A 20,387-nucleotide genomic window follows, 5' to 3' on the forward strand; every position below is an offset into this window, starting at 1 on the left:
TCCTAACCCTGTCCAGACCCCCACTCCCATCCCATCGCTGGGGTGGGCTCCAGGCACGGGTGCCAGATGAGTCCTGCGCTGGCTGATCCCCACAGCCTAGACCAGGCCAATGGTATCACAAAAGCAGAAATTGAGAAAGAGAAAAAGTCAGTCAACCCCCAAAACTGCTGCTTCCCACCTCCCACAACTGCTCCTGACCCATTGTCATCCATAAGAGACCAGAAACCCATGCTGGGGGGCTACAGCTGCCTCCCCTCAGGTGGGGCACTTGAGGGCTTCCAGCCACGCAGTGCTGGAGCAGGAGATCCCTTCTGAAAAAGCTGCAGTTTAAGAGACGCCATGCGGGCTGGTAGCTTGCGGCAGAGGAACCTCAGCCCTGAACGCCTGCCGGCATTAGGCAGGTGGTGCTGGACGGGACTCACCAGCCCTGCCTTGTCCAGAGGCAGCTCCCTCCACGCCGCTGTCAGAGCCAGGGTCCGTGCAGGGCACAGAGAGGATAAATAAGCACCGCTTTGCAGCGCTGAGCACATGAAAGCACGAATGGTTTAGTTCCACAGTGTCCCAGTTTGCAGTTAACCCTCCCCAGACACATCCCCTCCGAAAAGGTTTCCCTCCACTTGGTGGCTTATAGATGACATCCAAGAGACACCTGGGATAATGGGGACCGAGGACCCCACCCCAGGAACCTCCATCCATGGCACTAGTGTCTTGAACGAGGGATGCTGGCATCGTGCACTCCTTGTCCGGGCCTCCTGGAGCCAACTGGACTGTACCAAGAGCCACGCCAGCCACCCCATCTCGTGGAATATTTGGGAACACCAGTTCCTCCATGTACCAGCATGGCCAGCACAGCCTTGCTAGCTAAATACCACAGCCAAATCCAACCCCCCCCCAGGGATACAAGTCCTCCCCGCACCAACCACACAGGGAACCCATCCCATTTTTCTCCTCACATTATCTTACTGGCAAAGGTCCCAACATCACGCTCGCCACCAAAGTTTCCACCCTCCATTATGCCCAGTCCTGCCTGCTCCCCCCGTGTCCCAGGGCGCTTCATCACATCAGTTACAGAACAATCCTGCCGGGACTGGGTGCCAAAGAAAAAAAAGTAAGGAGTAAACCAGCTCACCCGAAGGCATCGAAGCCTGGTGGTTGGCTCCCTGGCACCAGCCCACAGGGGAATTGCTGTGGGATGCTTCATCACCTGCTGAGCACGAGACGCAATGCTTCCTCGCTCTCCGTTGCGCCCATGCGTGGGGCTTTGGGATCCTGCCTCAGCCAGGAGGAGAGCTGGGCCGAGCAAGAGGAGTGCAAGAGGTCCTTTTCCCCAACAGAAGCGTAAATCCTGCACGAGCAAAACCAAATCAAAGCGTGTTCAGACAGGTTTTGTTTTACTGAGTGCAGCATGGCCCACCACAGCACCTCTTTTCCTCCCTAAAAGCCCTGACGACAGACAGGCACCAAGCACATGAGGGGCTTTGGGGAAGCCAGCTCCATCCCAGGCAGCGCCGATCCTCAGTGGCAGGGGGTCTCTGAGAGGCCGGCTCAGCCTCTCAGCCCTTCCTTGGGGCTCCCTCAGCCATCACGCTAAATATCACCTGCCCTGAATTATCGGAGTGGTGGTGGATTTCCTAAAAGCCTTTTTGGCTCAGGCATCAAATTCATCCTTGCTTTTGCCAGCACATTTCCCCTATGCCCCAAACATGTGCATGTAACCTGGATCTGATTACCTGGGAAGGCTGCACTCGCTTCTGCTCCGAGAAACCTCTTGGCAAATCTGCGATGACGGGCTCCTTCCTCCCACCGCTGCAGCTCACAGCATCCACCCTGCTGAAGGGGGGTGACTGCAAGCCTTGTGCAACATCACCCAACGCACAAGGGGGCAAGCAGAGATGAAAACACCGCGTTCGCTCTTCGCATCGCTTTGGACATGTGTTTACTGTGCCTGTAACTCAAGAGGGGTCTTGTTTGGATTGAAGTCTCTGGTGCTCCAGTTTGGCAAAGGGGATACCAGTGAAGTGGTTGGGAACTGAGAACATTACGGGGTGGCTCAGCTGACTCCAGTGTCACCTTCCCCTTGTCAGAGTAAGCCCAGTGCCCTTAAATCCGCCTTCAGGGTTTGATAACCTGGTCTGGGGTATTTCCATTGCACAGAGAGATAAGCGAGGGCAATTCTCCCTGGAAAAGGGAGGAAGCTGGCATTACAATGATCGCCCTACCCCAAAACCTTTGCAAGAACTCACTGCTTTAAAGCCGTGCAATAACTGCTTGGTTCCCAAGCTGCCCAGCTTCCGTGCTCACCACCTCCAGAGGACTGGCCGGTGCCAACACGGAGCTGTGACTCCCTCCCAGCTAGAGCAAGGTAACATTGGGGTGTCCAAGACCTCCGGCCACGACACCCTGGCACGTACAGGAGCCAAGAGCGAAGCAATGAAGCGGCAGTGCGCTCCGGTTTGCTAGTGGCACCCAGTTCCCACCCTGGGTGCTGCCGGCTGACCCGCAGGAGCCCCAGGAAGGGTGCATAGGGACCGAAGGGGCAGGTACTTTCCTAAGAGGATCCGATTTCCTTCTCCCTGGCAGCTGCACCTCTCTGTAAGCCCTCTCGCTCACCCCATGTTCCTCCCTGTCTACCCAAGCTCCACGGTACAGGAACGGCTGCACCTGCTGAGCCTTCCCCAGCACCAAACGCAGCTCCCTCCGCCCGGCTGGGGCCTCCTCCGCTGCCACACTAGAGAGGAAAGATAATGCCAAGACCTCTCTGCTTCCTCCTAGGAGGCACCTCGTGGGACCAGAGACCTGCGGGCTCCGGCGGCGAGGCAGATGTGATTTCTGCCCTAGACAAACCCCGCCGTTCCCCAGCCGTGCATGAGAGCACAGAAATCCTTCCCCTCATGTGCTTTCCTCCCTGCTGCCACTGCTGGTGGCTTATTGCAGCTTATTAGAGCGAGAAGAGGGGGAGGAGGAGTGCCAAGAGCAGGATTTCGGCAAGAGACAAAACATTAAAGATTAGCCCTGCCTTGGGGAAGCTGGGAGACACACGGGGGGCTCCCAGAGGCCTGGATCCATCCAAGACAGGTCCTTTTGCCATCCCAGCGCCATTTCACAGACGTGTTCCTCTCTGGTGCTCCCCTCTGTGAAGGCAGACTCTTTCCTTCAGCACCCAGGTGGTGACCAGTGACTACCCGAGGGCCCAACACACCTTGTCACAACACAAGATTAGGACAGAAAACACCCCCTCGCCGGAGGACAGCCACCTCCAGAGACTGTCAGGGGAACCGAGAGCCCCAAGCAAGATTCAACCAAGATTCTCAGCACCAAGTGAGAGAAAAACACCCAATGAACTGGCCCACCAAAGGTCCGCTTTGCCCCGAGGCCATCAGTTCAGCAGGACTACTCAGAAAACTCAGCTCCTGCTCCTATAGAAACCAGCCCTTTGTAAGGATTAAAAAAAAAATTATCAATAAAAATGTGAGAAGTAAAACCACCCCAGCCAGGTCCCTGAGCTCCGACCCCACTAGATGTCTCTCTCGGCCAAGGCACAAGGGCTCCCGAAGCATCACCAGGAAGGAGCTCCAGGGAAGCAGCGAAGGGGCAGGTCTGCAGGCTTCGAGCCCCAGACCCCTCTCCCAAAGGCCAGAGGGGAGGGAGCCGAGAGGAGAAAGAATGAGTGGGCAGGGAAGGGAAACCAGCGTAGGCAGCACTGGATGGAGAGCTAGGCAGCTCGCCTTGCCTGCAAGGTGCCCGAATGAGGTACTTTGGGGGGAAAAGCAGCTCTGAATCAGCCTGGAAAGTCCCATCCCTCAGGTTAAAAGGTCCAAGTCCAAGAGTTTGCTGATGGCCAGCAGCCCACTTGATCTCCTCTTTTTCCCCACCCAGTCCAAGAGCAGTTCCCAAACTACTCCCCCGCTGCAGACTTTCAGCCTCAGCACTCGGAGGTGTCAGAGGAAACAGTCCTCCACTTGTTTCACATTAAAAAGAAATGAGTTATCAGGCGCCATGTGCTGCGTTTCATTTCTGATACCACGGGATTTAGGCAACACAAACCCAGCCCCAGTTTGTGCTCAGAGCTAGCAGGGGTAGGATGGTGCTGGGATGGGAACTGTTAGCAGTCACACCGAGAAGCGGCAACACGAGGGGTTTGTATAATCCAGCAGCAGCTTGGAGGTGGAGCAGAGTCAGACTTGTCCCCAGGCACACAAAATATAAGAGGGTCTGACATTTGCGTCTTGTCGCACCGGTCGTCTTAGAAACTGTGAGAAAAGTAAAGAGATCAGGGAACCCAATGCAATCATTGGGGGCAACCTCTCACCCCAGGAAGCCAACGCAAACAACGGGGTCAGGGAACAGGGAGGAGAGAGGATTTCATGCTGCTGGGAGCTATTGGAATACCTCCGGGGGTTAAGGGGGGAAAGGAAAGGCTGCATCCCCTGGAAGAGAAGGCAGGCAAGGCTGCCTGGAGGTCAGCACCCCGAGCGGCCGGTCCCAAATGGGAACAGATGACTTGCAGGAGGCAAACCACCAGGAAACACGCCAGGTCTTCGGGAGGAATTACAGCTGACGAATCAAAGGAAAACATCCCACACAATGGCTTGGAAAGCCTTCTCGCACAGCCTGGCCGGGGCAGCCCAGCTGCTCCCATGGACGTGCACGGCAAGAGGACTAGGCTAGGGGTCTGCCTCTGCGCCCTGAGCTACGTGGACCATCCTGCTCCAAAACCCTGCCCTCTCAGATGTCACATGCTATTCCAGGCAGTTTCACACCCACAGCAGTCTTGGGTGCTTCAAAAGCCCCTTTGGGGTCAAAGAGGATTTGACCCAGGGCACATGAAGCACTTTCTCTTACCATTTTTCCACCTAGAAGACTTCAGTTTTTTTCCAGGTACGGCATTAAGGCTCAGCCTTGCTCAGAGAGCCGCCCTGCAGGGCTCCAGGCTGACACGCCGCAGGTTGCAGGCTGTGCTCGTTTTGTGCCCCACCACAATCAGTGGGCACAGAGGCTGTGCCACGCTCTGCTCCGTGCCCGGGCTGCCATTCGCTCCATGACATGTGGCACGGCGCCCGCCGCCCTCCCGGCCCCGGATCTCGTGCCGGCTCGCCTTCTGCTTGGCCGATGCCCACTCCCCTGCCCTTCTGCTTGGCTGATGCCCACTCCCCTGCCCTTCTGCTTGGCCGATGCCCACTCCCCTGCCCTTCTGCTTGGCTGATGCCCACTCCCCTGCCCTTCTGCTTGGCTGATGCCCACTCCCCTGCCCTTCTGCTTGGCTGATGCCCACTCCCCTGCCCTTCTGCTTGGCTGATGCCCACTCCCCTGCCCTTCTGCTTGGCCGATGCCCACTCCCCTGCCCTTCTGCTTGGCTGATGCCCACTCCCCTGCCCTTCTGCTTGGCTGATGCCCACTCCCCTGCCCTTCTGCTTGGCCGATGCCCACTCCCCTGCCCTTCTGCTTGGCCGATGCCCACTCCCCTGCCCTTCTGCTTGGCTGATGCCCACTCCCCTGCCCTTCTGCTTGGCCGATGCCCACTCCCCTGCCCTTCTGCTTGGCCGATGCCCACTCCCCTGCCCTTCTGCTTGGCCGATGCCCACTCCCCTGCCCTTCTGCTTGGCTGGCCCCAGGCGTCCACGCACGCCACGAGTCCCCCTTGCTCTTGGCTGGCCCTTCTCCCAGCAAATCTCCTTGGTCCTCACAAAGAGCAGCCCCACTACCTATACCTCACCATACAGGATCACATCCTCCTTTACATCCATTATACCCTGTTTGCTCGCTCCTGCAGCTGAGCATGGCAAGGTTGAGAGAAGACCTCGCTTCCTTCTCACCCAGCACGTGCACAGTGGGGATGCAGAGCCTGCACGTTGCCCAAGCAGAGCTGAAGCGGGGGGACACGCATTTTAGGGCTTGTCTTACCTAGGAAACAACAGCCTTTCACACAAACACATGCGCCTGCCCACCAGTAAAGCATCAGTTCACACTACCATGTGCTGTAACGCTAGCCCATCCCCACTGGTTATGACCTCTCAAGGAAGCAACTAGATAAAAAAAAGCAGCTGTGCAGCGCCCAATGTCCCTCACAAACCAGTAGACTCGAGCTCTTGCCTCCTTCCTCCAAACCATTTTAGGCCTTGCAGCAAGTTATCTTTGGCCTTCAAATCACCACTTGTATTACGGCTTTGCAATCACATCCGTGCCAGCAGGGAGAATCTCTTCACATGCCACTGTCTGTCTGCTAATTTGTTTCCCACACGTATTCCCCAGCTCACTGATGGGGAGATGAGCAGGGGGAAAAAAAAAAAATAATAGAAAAAATTAAATCCAGCACAGCAGCCAAGACTGTAAGTGGATTGTCTCCATAACATCCTTCAACAGCAATGACCTCAATCCACTAGGCAGACTTTCTACCTCACAGTCAAACTCTTACCTTATCGTGGCTGAACGCCCGCTGTAAGTGCCGAACGCCTCTGCCTCGCTTGGTTTCTCTGCCCAGCGGCTCCAGTCCGGATCATGCTGCTAAACTGGGGCTCGGCAGCCTGGAAGGGCAGGTTCCCCCTCCTTCCCTCCCTCCCCAGGCCCAGGTCCTGGATGCAGTGGGTGAACCAGCTCCCGCCTCCTGTCCCATTAGTGTTGCAGCACCACCCCAACAGCAAGAGGGAAACACCTTTTGTCCCCCTTGGGAAACACCAAGTGACACTATTTGCAGACACGGCAGCCGCCGCGGAGTTCCTGGGGAGCGCCTGACCGAGCACACGCCGCAGCCCGGCTGTCTGGCGCAGTTGGCAGACACCTCAGGAGAAAGCCAGGGCCGGTAGAGCAGAGCAGGGCCTGGGGTGTGCTGGGTGGAGGGTCTGCCCGGGCTTGGGAGCACAGACTTGGGCAGAAAGGCAGCAGGAATGCCCCTCGACAGGGAGCAGACAAGCAAACCACCTGCGCAGCGAACCAGAGCTTGCACCTAATCCAGCCCTTTCCCTTCCAAGGCTCACAGTGCGGGATGAGAATGACAGCAGCTTTCAGAGTTCAGGAGCACACCGTCACCCACGGGGAACACGAGATGCTTTGGCTAAGCCATCTCTTACCATCACCTCATTTAAGTCCAGCTGTCGGGCGTTTCAGCTGCTCTGAGACAGTGGCTTTGTCTCCCTCCGAGATTGGAGTCTCTTACCACACACCGATGACCCTAATATCAAGAAGGCACATTAAATACCCATTTTTAAGCAGGCGAAACTTGATAGATATGCTCTTGGGTCCATATACAGTCTAGTGGGGGGTGTCTTTCTGGAGGAAACAGGGAGTTTTTCTCCTCCCTTTCTCACCCCAAAGTACAACCCCCTCAGCAAGAAGAAAACACCAGACCCCAGTTTCTGTATTACCAATAGATGAACCTGAAAAGGCGACGTAAGAGCAGCCTCTCAGTAAGCCACCGGAGAGAGAAGAGAGACTTCAAGCCTTGCAGTTCCAGACGGAGTTTTGGCAGCGGTCAGCATCACACTGACGGAGCTCGTTTCTATTCAGTGCTGAGCGTCCTTCAGGGCTAGTCGGAAGACAAGGCATCCGCACTACCCGAGTTACAGCCTCTCTTAGAGCAGGTCAAAGAACTTCTTTAGGGGACACTGGAGGCAGGTAATTGCCTGGTTAAACATCTACGACAGAGAGCATGGCTGCTCCTCCAGAGCAACGCAACCGGCAGCTTCTGCTCCAGAGAAGCCACTATGGGACACGACAGCCTGAGCCGCAGCTCAGTTGTTTCCTTACGAGGAGCATCAATGTTCTAGTGCTACAAACAACTGCAGGACTGGTAAATCCACCTTGGGATCCATCATCTGGAATGAATCCTTGCTGTGGCCGGCGCTGCACAGCCCTGCCTCAGCAGAGATCTCCAGCGATCCTCACGGCAGCCCAGTCTCCTCTTCGTGCAAGCAGAGCTGGCTGCAGACGCAGCCACAGGCTCGGAGAGCACGCAGAGAGGGTAACTGGCAGGAGAGACAGACATTTGGTGACACAACGAGCAGACGGACAGGCTCTTTCAGTGGGAAGCGCTATGCCCGAGGCGCCATCGCCCCGTAGAGCAAGGGTGTCCTGGTCTAGAGTTCATTGGCACAGGTAAAACCTTTCACATCTGCTGCACTTACAGTAAGAAGGATGACAGCTTCTTTACGAATAAGCAGAGGTTCCAGAGAAGAACAGCATGGAGGGTTGCCTTGGAGACTGCAGTAAGCAACGTGCTGCCAGATGACTGGGTCTCATACCACAGCAGGCACTTGCCAGAAGGGTGATCTCAGCGGTGCGCGCTGCACTATCAAACATTCCTGGAGGAAAGACTGCATCTGCGCAAGGATCGGGTGAATCAGGCCGCGCCGAAGGTGGTTCTTCTTGTTACCATTAGTCATGTCCTTTGGCTTTGCCCCCGCAGCATGGCCACGGCGCTCGTCAGGGCAGAGAAACCTCTCTTCCCCGCAGAAGCAGCGGTTCCTCCCTTTGCACCCAGAGGTTAGCGGGACCGGTGCGTGGTGCAGGGCCGTGAGGGGAGCGCAGACTCACGAACCACCCTCCATTTCCTTGCAGAGGTGAAAATGCAGCATCGCTCCCTATGCCTGGTCAAACCAGGGGGGAGAATAAGGGCTGAAGACCCCAATGCTCGTTTCATGAAACATGAAACGGTTTCCCAAGCGAGCCTCGACAAAAAAACAAAGCTTCCCATCGCATGATTTACTACCCTACCGCAGACCTCTTAACCGCTTCCAACTTTCCACCCTGCCCTAAATATTTCTGGAATTATCTTAGTGGTGGACCATTGGACTTGCTTCTAGTTTCTGTCCCTTGCATGGCCACGCTTTAAACGTTTATTTCCCCCTTCTTGCGCAGGCTCCCATTTGACAGTGTATCCAAGGTCTGATCCCACTCGTCTTTCATGGAAAATGGCTTGATCCCATCATGACCGATCTATTTAGCAGACAATATTTTAAGAATTACTTCAGCATTACAGTCAAGCTACTGGTTACATGGCGTTGGCAGCACAGACAGGCTAAGCAAAGAAAGCGATCCATGGGAAAATCCTCAGCTTGTTAAGTCAAGAGGCTTGATTTTTCTAAGTGTTAGGCACAAGCAAAGCCTAAAAAACAGCCTCTTCCACGTGTTTGGTTTGCCATTTAGCTCAAAATTTCAGGGCTGGTCTTCCCAGTTTCCACCAGTTGCAAGTATGCTTATATTCTGTAGAAGAAAGCCTCCCACAAACCTATAACTCCTATAAAGAACCTCAGCTCTCAGTACTTACATTACCTACACTATCAATGCTTGTCAGTCTGCAAGGTAAGCATGACCGTAGCGGCAGCCTAACATGCTCTTTTCTAAAGCCTTTTTATCTGGGACATGCATTGAAGCGACCCAGAAAGAGTTAATCAGTCCTCAAGTAATTCAGTGAGCATTAACCCACTGAAGCTTTGCCCTGTCCACTCTTCCAGTTCGAGGCTGGAATCAAGGAGGGGAACAGATCAGGTGGAAGATTAGGAAAACATCTCTCATGGTGAGAAATCAGCCAGGCTCCCAAGGGAAACGATGAAAACCCTGCTGCTTGAGTCACTTAAAACTGGACCCTGTACAGGAAAATCTAGTGCAGGGAACAAGCCTTCCCCCATAGGGGGAAAGTGGAGAAGTTGGATGACCTCAGATCTTTCCCATCTCCAGTTTTTGTGGTTCCAGAATTTTGCAGAGGCGATAGCTTACACATCACAGAACAGGTAAGTCAGATGATTAAGAGTTGCTACCAAGCCTGCCAGAGTGAGTCAACCCGATCAACACAGCTCACACAACAGCATCTGGGGCCTGGACTGCTGGGACCGCACGCAGCTTGAGGTGAGGAGAGGCTTCTAACGGGAGAAGAAACCTCAGCATCCACAGGAAAACCCACAGCCTGTGCAACAGCCAGGACAACAAAAACCACTGAGTTTACCACAGCCACCTTAGAGGCTTTTAATCTCGACTGGTCAAATCTCCAAGCTCAAACATTTGAGACAGAAGCCATCTGACAAGGAACTTACACTTAGCATAGCGGAACTGTCTTGATTACGTGTTTTCAGATTCTTCCAGGTACTTACTAAGTCCGAGGCCTCAGAAAAGCTAATAGTCAAGGAAACAACCCCAGTAGTACTGAAGAGGATGCTGCTGGTTTTGTTGTTGCTTAAGAGCCACGCTCTTCAGAAACAGAGTTGCCTATTACCAGCTGGGGTGAGGAAGAAAACTCCGGTAGGAAAAGCTCATTCCTTGATTAATATCAGCCTCTCATGCTTTCTTCCAGGCTGCTAACGCCTGGAAGATACTGGACTGGACAGATCATTAGTTTCCGAGGAAATCCCAGCAAGCACAGGATAACTCGAACGCACGGTTCATCCATCAGAGACCCGCGCTGGCCGCTGCATTCCCCAATACGCTAGCAGATAAACCCTCAAAGAGAAATCAGCCCCCTGAGCCTGCCTGGATCTCTGGAAGGCAGCAACTGCCCATGCAAGGACACTTGCCCTTGACAGAGACTTGGCAGAGCGGCGAGGAGGTCCATTACTATTGTCATTCTAGCAGAGAGCCAGCCTGCCTGTTAAAACGAAGTATTTGCAGGATGATGAATTCTGATTTCAAGATAATTTATAGCCTTAGTAAATAAACAGGCTTACGGCTGTTTAAACACTGTTTAAACAGTCATATACAATAGCCCTGGGCAAGCACACTGCGGAACAGAAATGTTGCCTGAGCTGGGAAGCGATAGCAGAGGAAAGCGAGTGAAACTTAAAACGCTCCCCATCAGAAATGGAATTCCTTCCCTCTCAAAAACACCCACCTCACCCCTGTCCCCCAAACAGTTCTCATCCACCCTTCTTTCTCTGCGCCAGAAAGCCGAGACATCTTTTATATATAAATATATATTGTGTGTGTATATATATAATCATCATCTAATGTAACAAAGCATCACTTCACCTCTCGCCATGTGCCTTTTTCACTGCTCGATCCAACTTGTTGCACACGAGTTCGCACCGATCTCACCCCACCTCTTTGGGCAGCTGTAGTCAGTAAAACTTGTAACTTCTGCTTTTCCAAGCTTTTGTACTTTTTTGTGTGGTTTGTTTTTTGTTTTGTTGGGTTCCCCTCCACCCCCCCCATGGGACTGATAGGACTAGAAAGCCTGCAGACTGGCTTAGACACCAAATTAAGACACCTTTGAAGTCAAGGTGGTGGGATCCACTTCATTTTCGATCCGTTACCAGAGGTGCTTTGGAGGGGCCGCGTGTTCCACAGCACAACTACAGCCACGGTCATCGGGGCTGGGGCAGAGGCAGGGAAGGAGCAGAGATGTCCTTTGCTTCATTTCAGATGTATTCCTGCAGGCGAGCTGCAATAACCTGCTACACCGAGAAACGAGAAATTATTAAGGGCTGGAGGCACCAACTTGGGAGAAAGCAGCTAAAAAGCACAAGAAAGGAAACAGCCAGCCTACAGATACAGAAACACACTAACCCGCTGGACAGTGGAACTATTCTGGACAATGCAAGGGACGGGATATTCCCTAGCAGTCATGGGCTGAAAGGAAAAGGAAAATTTCAGCTGCCTACCACGGACTGCTCCCGGGAGGATGGTTCAGATGAATCTCTTCTTCCAGGGAAGGGACAGAGCGTTCTCCCTGCAACCAGCTTATCACCCCACCGCGGCACGCGGGGGAAATATAAGGACTGCCCTTCCGCGGCCAAGAGCACGGAGGAGATGAACTCATTCCCTCCCCCATGTGCTTGTTCCTATAGATCAAGCCACTCGGAATATTTATCCCATGTTTCGACCGTGCCTATGGGCCTGCTTGGCTTGCCGCCCTGAAGAGATTACAAGCAGGGAAAGGTAAATTGCTAGCCAAGAGCGGCGACGTCTCTGGCCCCACGCTGTGGCTAGGATGTGTTCAGCAAGACTCCCACCCCAAGCCAAGCTCGTATAGGCTCGGAGCGGCATGCCCGGCCGTTTGCTGCTGGGCTTACTGGCACCTAGGCCAGGGATGGGGTCAAGAGCAGGAAGGAGAGCTCAGCAAGCTGGAAAGTCAACCATACCTTACACCATGACTGAAGGAAAGCATGAGATAGAGACAACAGGAGACACGATGAGGGAGAAGAGAGTCTTGTCCATACAGGATCTGAATAGCCTCCCTTGGAGAAGAGACAGCTCCTACGCCAGCCTGTGCTGCCTTGTCAAATAGCCTCGGGCAATCTTCTCAGCCCCTCTGTTTCCTTCTCTAAGACAGGACAATACTTCAGAACCACCTTTGTAATGAGAAAACACCCGAGACATTACTATTACAGCAGATGACCTCACACAGGCACGCAGAAGGCTTCACCCCAGCAAAAGTGTTTCACAGAGATGACGTTTCCTCACCTGAGGAAACAGCGCAGGGCTGGCAATAGCTGCCAGGAGCCTTAAGCGTCGGTCCCTCTCCAATTACTGCATTTCACCCAAAGCGATCACAGCTCACACCGCGAAGGCTGCCAAGGCTGCCCATCCCTCCCTCGCCCAGCAGGAAGGGTTCACGGATAGGTGGGAGGAGAGCTGAGCACATGTCCTGGTCCTGGCCCAGCAGGTCGTCATCAGAGTTCACACGTTTGGATTTGGAGCCGAATTGCCACAAAACTTGAAGAAGCTCAAGATGCAGCCTGTGTCACGTCTATGCATGCGCTATGCCTATGCCCGAGCCAACTGGAAGTCCTGTGGCTGTTAACTGAGTGCCAAGTCAGCACTAAAGGATCCCACCTCTTAACTGAGTTCACCGCTGCTACGTGGTGCCAGTTCAGGCCTGGTTCCTGTCCAAATGTCTCGGAACACAGGCAAAGTGAACATGCATCTACCTGCAAAATACCTTTACCGAGGCACCCAGAAAGAAACAGGTCAGGTTCAGAGCGAAGTCAGTCCAGGGACACCATCTCAGTCTCCCGAAGGTTAAACCCCCAATATCCTGGAGCATCCTGCCCAGACCACAACGAGCCGCGGTAGCAAGTTAGCTAAAGTCACAGGACACACAAGAAAGATAAACTCAGGTTTGCTAAGGCTTCATCTCCCATCTGACCCCGAACACCGTCAGAATAGCTCCGGTGCCCAACACCAAGCTAGGCCCTAGCTGGTGCCACACAAAACACCCAGAGACGCCTCTAACTGATTTACTGTCGCTTCTTTCTCAGAAACGTAGAGAGAGGTTTAGGCTATTTCCCAAACCTTCCCACCAGATCTAGTTTCTGCTCACAGGCGTAGGTGTTACTGAGAAGTGCTGCTGCTGGGAAGAATTGTTCAGCAAACAGGCTTTGAACAGGATCCATATGGAAGAGGTTTGTATTTCCTGAATGGAAACGAAACCCCTTTATATAGGCTGGATTGGAGATTCGATGGCCAAACTGTTCCCTTCAGACCTTATTTTCTTTGGACCTTGAGTATACCCCACATGAGACATCTGGCACAGAGCTCACAGGATACGGTTTGCTTTGGCACTGGCTGGGGTCTGGAGCTCAGCGTTTAAATGGGATTTTATGAATTGAACAGTCTCACTCTCTTCTGTAATGCTTCAAATTAAGGTTTCCACATATGCCTTTAATAGAGATTCACTAAGACACTTATTGCATGTTAAATAAACATCACTTTGTGAAACAGAACACCCTCATTGAGGATTAACAAACATACAATTCAGTCAGGCTGCAGCAGCTGTTAAACCTCAAATACAACTTCAATGTCATAATCAGTCATTTTATTAAGATAATAATTACCCTATTAATGCTAATTAAGTGACTAATGCCTTTACAGTCCTGCGACACTGTTCACTGATAACCCCTAAAGCAGAGCGTCGCGAATCCCGATTCAGGATCCGGGCGACTGCGTGGGATTGACACGAGTAGGCGATTTCGAGCACCTAAGGGGTCACCGACAGAGATATTGGCAGAAGTGGTTTTAGTACGGTGTTGTACAAGTACAGCTTAAAAGGTCACCCTATTAATTACTGCATGGAAGAAACATACAAAGGAAAAGTGAGTTACACTCGAGTTCGAATGATTCAGAGGGAGACCAGGGAGGCAAAAGGGTAAGGAGGACCCTCCCGTTGAGCCACGAGGTCCAGAGTAGACCCTCCTGCTTTCTAAACTCCCGGTAGAGCTTAGGGGTGGCTAGGTCCAATCTTAACCTCAAGACTTGCACTGCAGTTTGTGTCTAAGGGATTGTACATGGAAATTGTATGTAAAGTTTCATTCGCATCAATTCAGCGTGCGAAGCTACCGAGACGAAAATCAAAGTTACCGTACGACAAGGTTATGCGCGATATCGGTCACTTACCAAAGATCTGTTGTCAGTAAAAGGTCTCTCTGCCTCAAGGAACAACTTTGAGAGGTGTCCCAGCTCAAGGGGACATCACCGCCACGCAGCCTAGCGGGGAGAGATTACATGGGATGGAAGAAGGTATGCATGCGCCTCCTCACACCGACAGCTTGCTTTGTGGCCTTGATAAATGAGTCTTGGAAAAGCCACCCGCTATCGATGTGCCAGTGGCGTGGTTGGTGTCCCAAGCTCGTATGCACCGATGCTCACACTGCCACTCTGCGGGCTTTCAGAGAACAGACTGAAACGAGAGGAGTTCACAGCCCAGCTACAGCTCAAGCCTTTACCCTTTCCAGAGCCCGCACCAAGCCACCGCCACGGGGTCACGCGCATCCATCGCACAAAGGCGGCAGTCAGCTCCATCTCCAGAGGGGCCCAGGCTAGTTAACAGGGGAGCTGGAGGTTGCTCACCGCCCACTACTCCAAATAAGCTTCCAGACAGAAGTTGAAGCAGCATGATTTGGTTTTTTTGGAAAATGAAGGGGATGTGCACAAAAAAATTGAACATTTCTCTGAAAATTAATTCTTTGGATTAACTAGCCTGCCCATGAGACCCCCAGGCTTGGCTTTAAGCAGGTAAGCAGGGCAGAGGAATAACTACCGGCCAGCATCACCAGCTATAGAGCTAGCAAAGCAGAAAGGGGTCGCTGCCCCAGCCGCACGGCCTCCTTACACGTGCCTGTCGTGCCGAGACCACCTCCCCAGGTCCCTGTTCGGAGGGCTGGGGAAGCCCAGGCAGCCCGCAAGCGCAGCACTCTGCTCAGAGGCGCTCAAGCCATCCGGGAGGTCGAAGGGGAATGGGGGGTGCCCACCTGCAGGCTGCGCCTCCCAGCGCGACCTCACAAGCTGAGCTCTTTCCCCAGGAGCATCTCGAGCTATGCAGCCTCCCAGCCCCGGGCTCAGGACACCAGAGGCAGCTGTTCAGCCCCCACAGTCTAGGCACTCGTGCAGTAGTCAGGATCAGACCCGGTTGCCTGGTTCACGCTGACCTTCCGTCGTGAGATGGACCAGATGTTCCAGCATGGGCTATGGAGGGGCTCAGCAGCAGCCGTGGCGCCTGAAGCCAAAGCTCTGCTGTAACACTTGGCTGCCTATGCAGAGAGATTCCCCTGCCCCTCATTCCCAGATTTTTGGTAATGTTTATTACTTTTAAAAAGTTTAAAATAAAGAAAGCAAAAGTGGATTCCTTGCATCCTTGTCATTTTAATTGGAAGAATATCTTTACCATAAATGGTAAATGTAATTGACCTCATCTCAAAAGCGGCAGGGCGGAGCACGTTGTCACTCAACATGTGATAGTAACCTTTATTGTAGCTCAGGGATTCAACCTATTAGCACAGGCAGGCTCCCATTTGTTAGGCTATAAACCAACACATTGCCAAGCCCTATAATGGGCTGCAGGTTTAGATATTGATTAATTGTTCAAGTATCTCTGAAATGTACGACGTTAAAAGGGAAATGACCTCACATTTCCTTTGAGACTCTTCACCTTCCTCCTGCTCCAAGAATTTCTACAGCATGGCTTGCTGCGATCCCTGCCATCCCCTTGCTACGTGGGACTTGCAGGAGCCCCTTTTCAGAGCTCAGGTCACTCTCTAAAGCAATGCTAACCAAACCCAGCTCAAAAAACCCCTAAACACACTCCTCGGTAGTCTGTTCACCTCTCACTCGAGAGAAAAAGGGAAAGAAAAAAAAGGGGAGGGAAAAAAAAGTCCGTTTCAAGCCAAAATGTTTGTAAAGACTGACCTCCACAGTTCAGGCCGCTTCGTAACTAGACACGCTGTGGTTTGAACATAGAAAACAAGAATGAGAGGGAAGACAGAGCTTTGCTGATCCCTTAAACATTTTTCCACAGGAGGCACTGACTGTACGAAGCCCCTGAGCTCAGGCACGGTACGGGGAACCAAGAGCCCACAGGTCCACCCAGACACCCCACATCCCTGCCCAGCTCCCAGACACCGGGCTGCATCCCTAAGCATACCCAGAGGCCATTTTTATTCCATTTGCTTCTCACCTGTTCTTAAGAATCAGTAAGAGGACAGGGGCACAAACGGCGCTTGAGATAGCCAAGCACACGTAAGCATCACACCAGCGTGCCAAGGTAGGCACGCTTGAAACTCAAGGCGCTCACATCAAAGCATGATCTCAACAGGAGAGAAAAACTGAATCCTGCTCCAAGCCCGAGGCTCCGGAGAAGACATTTGGCAAGACCAGGAAGGGGAGGCCGGTAACCATGACAACCACTCCTTTCTTAGTATCAGACAACAAAAGTGACTCCTAAAGACACAGACCCCATGACCACCACCTCCATTTCCCCTGTCCCGGGAGGGCTCTCCATTAGTGATGCCATGCACAGAGCTACGCCTAGGAACGTAACACGTGCCCCCCTGTAATTCAGAGACCCCAACAACCACCGTACCTCCTCGCAGCACACGCTGCCAAATTTCATACTTCTGGGTCACAATCTTCCCCATTTCACAACTAATACGGACAGATGCCGGGCAGCCATCTCCGAGCGCTTGGCTTCCAAAGGCTGAGAGAACCAAATGGAAAAGCCGTATGAAAGTTAACGACGTGGGTGCTAAGAAACAGACAGAGCTTAAGGAAAGGCACCGTTTTGTGGCAGAGCTCCATCCATCTAGAACGGGAGAAATGATTCTGAAACGTGCAACTTAATTCTCATTGTTATTCACCGTACACGTCAGGTAAGCAGCTTTCATCTCCACTGGGCAACCACATCACTGATTTTTATGATCTGTGCACAGCACAGATAATTAGGAATAAAATTAAAACTATTCAGATCTCAGCACTAGCACGACTGTGGCGCAGGCGAAAGGCACTGCGCAAAGCAGCGCCCTCGCCCTCCCAGCCCACCTCCCAGGCATCTTAAGCAGCTCACACAAGTAAATTCTTCCCCCTACCCTTCACAGCCTTCGTGCCAGCTGCATCTTCCCAGCACTTAGGGTACCTTCTGATCGTGTTGTCCTCTCAGCATGTTCATCCGGATACAAAACAGAGAGCTGCTCCAATAAAAGCTTCACTTCTTCAGGACAGCCATTTCTTGTAGTTATCTGCCCCTGCTTCAGGGAGAGAAAAGGGATTCTAGATCCCTGGCCACCCAGGGGAGGGCTCCAGCAGCTGGCCAGGTTAGAAATGGAAACTAAGGAGTGGGGAGAAACCCTGCATTATTTTTGCAATTGCAAAACTGAGATTTGCATTTTCAATCCTGGCCCCAACTCAGGCTTTTTCTCAATTACCTTTGCTTTCTCAAACTGAGGGCTTTTTTTCAAAAACTCAAACACATCCCCCCTTGCCTCCTCTCCCAGCAGCACTGCCGAGCTCTCTACTCCCCAGAGCACGATGACATAAAAATACAGTCACTACACAGCTTTACCCCCCGCCCCAAATCCAATAGCATTTGGAGCTCAGCATTACACCATACTACTCCCTTTGCCCCTTGGTTTTCCTGCACGCAGGACCCTGAGAGCAGCGCACCTCATTCTCCTGGATCTGATGCGGAGGAGTTTCAGCCTGGGTCACATCAGCTCCTGCAAAACCGTATTCCCCATTGAGCTCCTCTCCTTCAAGCTTCCCGTTCCCCAGGAAGAGCCACAGCAGCTCACCAAGCAGAGGGCAAGGCTGGCCACCTCTCCTCCCCGAGGAGCAGCAGTCAAGCCCAGCCAGATGCTCATGTTTAGCCTAATTGGCAGGCTTGGGTTGAGCCGCACCTGGCCCCAAGCCAAGCCTGGCCTGAAGCAAACCCACCTTGCCCCTGCAGAGGTACACAGACATACACACCCCAACGTCCACCCAGTGCAGCCGGCCGCCCACGCAGCCTCCTCCGTGCCAAATACAACCGCCCCGTGGGCCGGCTCCCAGGTGACCAGCGAGCCAGCCCAACCGGGAGTCGCGCTGCCTGCGTTTGGCTCCTGGCTCCGTGCAAGTCACGCCACCTCCCTGCGCTAAAGCTGCGACCCCAGGGTTAGGTATTTGCTCTGTGGGGGCCTCTGGGTGGCTACGGACCGGGACACGCACCCTTCCCGTGCTAACTCAGAAGCTGACGCAGGGCAGCTTCTCAGCTGCTGGCAAGCCCCTGCCTTCCCACGCAGCTCGGTCTCACAGGGCTGCGGTTGCCTGTTCGGATGGGAAGACCAGCCGACGAGAAAACAGCCCGAGAGCCTGTATTTTCCTAGCTAAGGGTTCATCGTCCTCGAGCACCTGCTCTTCTGGCTTGTGCTCCTCGCAAGGCGCTCCGTGCAGTCCGTATAGCCCAAAGAGAAGCTCTGTGCCATAAAGAGAGCCAGGACTGTTTCAGATGTCAGTGTCTACAGCTGCTGTGTTGATTTTGAGGGAACAAATGTGCCTAGTGAAGCAGAGAGGTTAACATAACCCTGTCACTGCTCGACGCTACAAAAAGCATTAAGGTTCAAGGAGCGAGTAGAGAGATCTGCGGTGAGCAGGCGAAAACCTTATTTGGAAATGTACTGATTTAAACACGCAAAAGAATAAGGATGGAAACAAAATGTACAGAATTTCAAAACCGGCATCAAATGAGCTCTGCTGAACGAGCTTTTATCTAAACTATATTAAAGGCCTCTTTATCAGAAAAAAGGACAGGGACTTAAAGCTGTCCTCTTTGAAAGATTTTTGTCGACTAGCTCTTCGCATGGGGAGGCAAAAGTTGCTGGGGGGTTGAGTTTTGAGTAGGGGAAGCCAGGTTCCCCCTGCCTTCGGCAAGAGCAGCAGAAAGGAGAGGAAGGCGGCACTTCTGGCCTGGGACGTCGTCCGGCTGAGCCGGTTCAACCCCTTGCTTTTACGACTAAGCTCAGACCACTCGAACAGCAGCCCTCGGGGGAGCTCAGGGCAGCGTTTTGGGCAGAAGAGCCAAAAGCAGTCAAGTGGTCTGCTTTAACCCCCGCGCTGGGGTCCTGTAGGGCTTTCTGTCTGGAGAGCAGACTTGCACATGTAGGTTGGGAAACTGGGAGGGGGGAGGGAGAAGATACGCCGGGGACAGGAAAGGGGAAAGGCGATTATGGTCTACAACCCCGTGCTGTATTTTGAGCCCGTGGCTGCAAGTTTGTCTTCCTTTACTTCCAAAATACTCTTCACCCAGCTTTGCCAGGTGCTTTGCAACAGGCAGTAAGGTGCTGTGTGAACACAGGGTCTCATATTGCCTGGGAGCCCTTCAGTTTTTCAAAAAAAATAAAAGCAGAAAATGAAATTTTAAAGGATCCCACAAGCAACAACAAAAAATACAATCAAGAAAAAACCTCTGCTGGACTAAATAAGGAAATGAATTCCCCTAATTACCACAAGATGCTCCCCAAGTCTGACAGTATCTCTTGGAGCAGATGTGTTCAAATAATATTTCCTCAGCCTCCAGCCTGCGTGGGCAGATTCCAGCACCAGCCACTAAAGTTAAAAAGTACCTAATGAGCATCGACATTAAGAAACTGCCTTGGCTTTTGGTGTCTGCATTTTTCCCATCCTCCGAGCCAAGCTGCAAACATTTTGTTGGTATTATTCACATCAGAAAGCACTTGATTTAAAAAAAAAAAAACCAAAACCAAACCACTAAAATCTGGATCCATGAAAGCAATTGCTAGAAAGGAAGGACTGGAGCTCTTGAAGCTCTTCTGTAGACAGAGTAAGTGTAAAAGGGGCAGGTCTGAGCTTTTTCTAGCTGTGACAGCAAACCCTGCCTGCCTTGCTCAGAAGCCCCTGCAGATGTTATTCAGGGATGAAGAATGATACACTCTCACACGTACATGCCAAGCAGGTTTCTCTCACTAATTCCCCGTGTGATTAGCTGTATTCCAAATGCCGCATAGCGGCGGAGGTTCTTGGAGTCATATCTTCGCCGATAAACAGGCAAGTTTGCAGCTGCAGAAATGCAGCAGATGAAATTATGCCAAGTTTTCCTCCACTGTGCTTCCCTGGCTGCTTGGGAAGGGACCGTCCAAAGACCTCAGGGATTCTGTAGAAGACCCAAGAACAAATGTTGTGAGTTCTGCCATCGGCCGCCTCCC

At 52.6% G+C, this 20,387-nt stretch overlaps 1 long non-coding RNA gene across 19 annotated transcripts in view; it reads right to left on the minus strand.

The window, feature by feature from the left end:
• LOC135316698 (uncharacterized) overlaps positions 1-18,369 on the minus strand; it is a 20,999-nt gene extending 2,630 nt beyond the window's left edge. The window contains exons 1-11 of one of the 19 annotated variants that reach the window (XR_010375956.1): positions 18,157-18,358; positions 17,616-17,906; positions 17,327-17,438; positions 16,778-16,891; positions 15,171-15,415; positions 14,317-14,599; positions 12,063-13,004; positions 11,189-11,375; positions 1,731-2,178; positions 1,130-1,345; positions 423-520 (exon numbers count right to left, since the gene is read on the minus strand). This is a non-coding gene — a long non-coding RNA (uncharacterized LOC135316698). Of the gene's footprint in view, positions 1-422; positions 521-1,129; positions 1,346-1,730; positions 2,179-6,675; positions 11,376-11,582; positions 11,651-12,062; positions 13,005-14,316; positions 14,600-15,170; positions 15,416-16,777; positions 16,892-17,326; positions 17,439-17,615; positions 17,907-18,123 lie in introns of those variants that run through there. The other 18 variants (XR_010375957.1, XR_010375965.1, XR_010375955.1 and 15 more) reach the window with 18 other exon arrangements.
• Between the last annotated feature and the right edge of the window lie 2,018 nt (positions 18,370-20,387).

This window comes from Phalacrocorax carbo, chromosome 21, assembly GCF_963921805.1.
Source record: "Phalacrocorax carbo chromosome 21, bPhaCar2.1, whole genome shotgun sequence".
NCBI classification, from domain to species: Eukaryota; Metazoa; Chordata; class Aves; order Suliformes; family Phalacrocoracidae; genus Phalacrocorax; species Phalacrocorax carbo.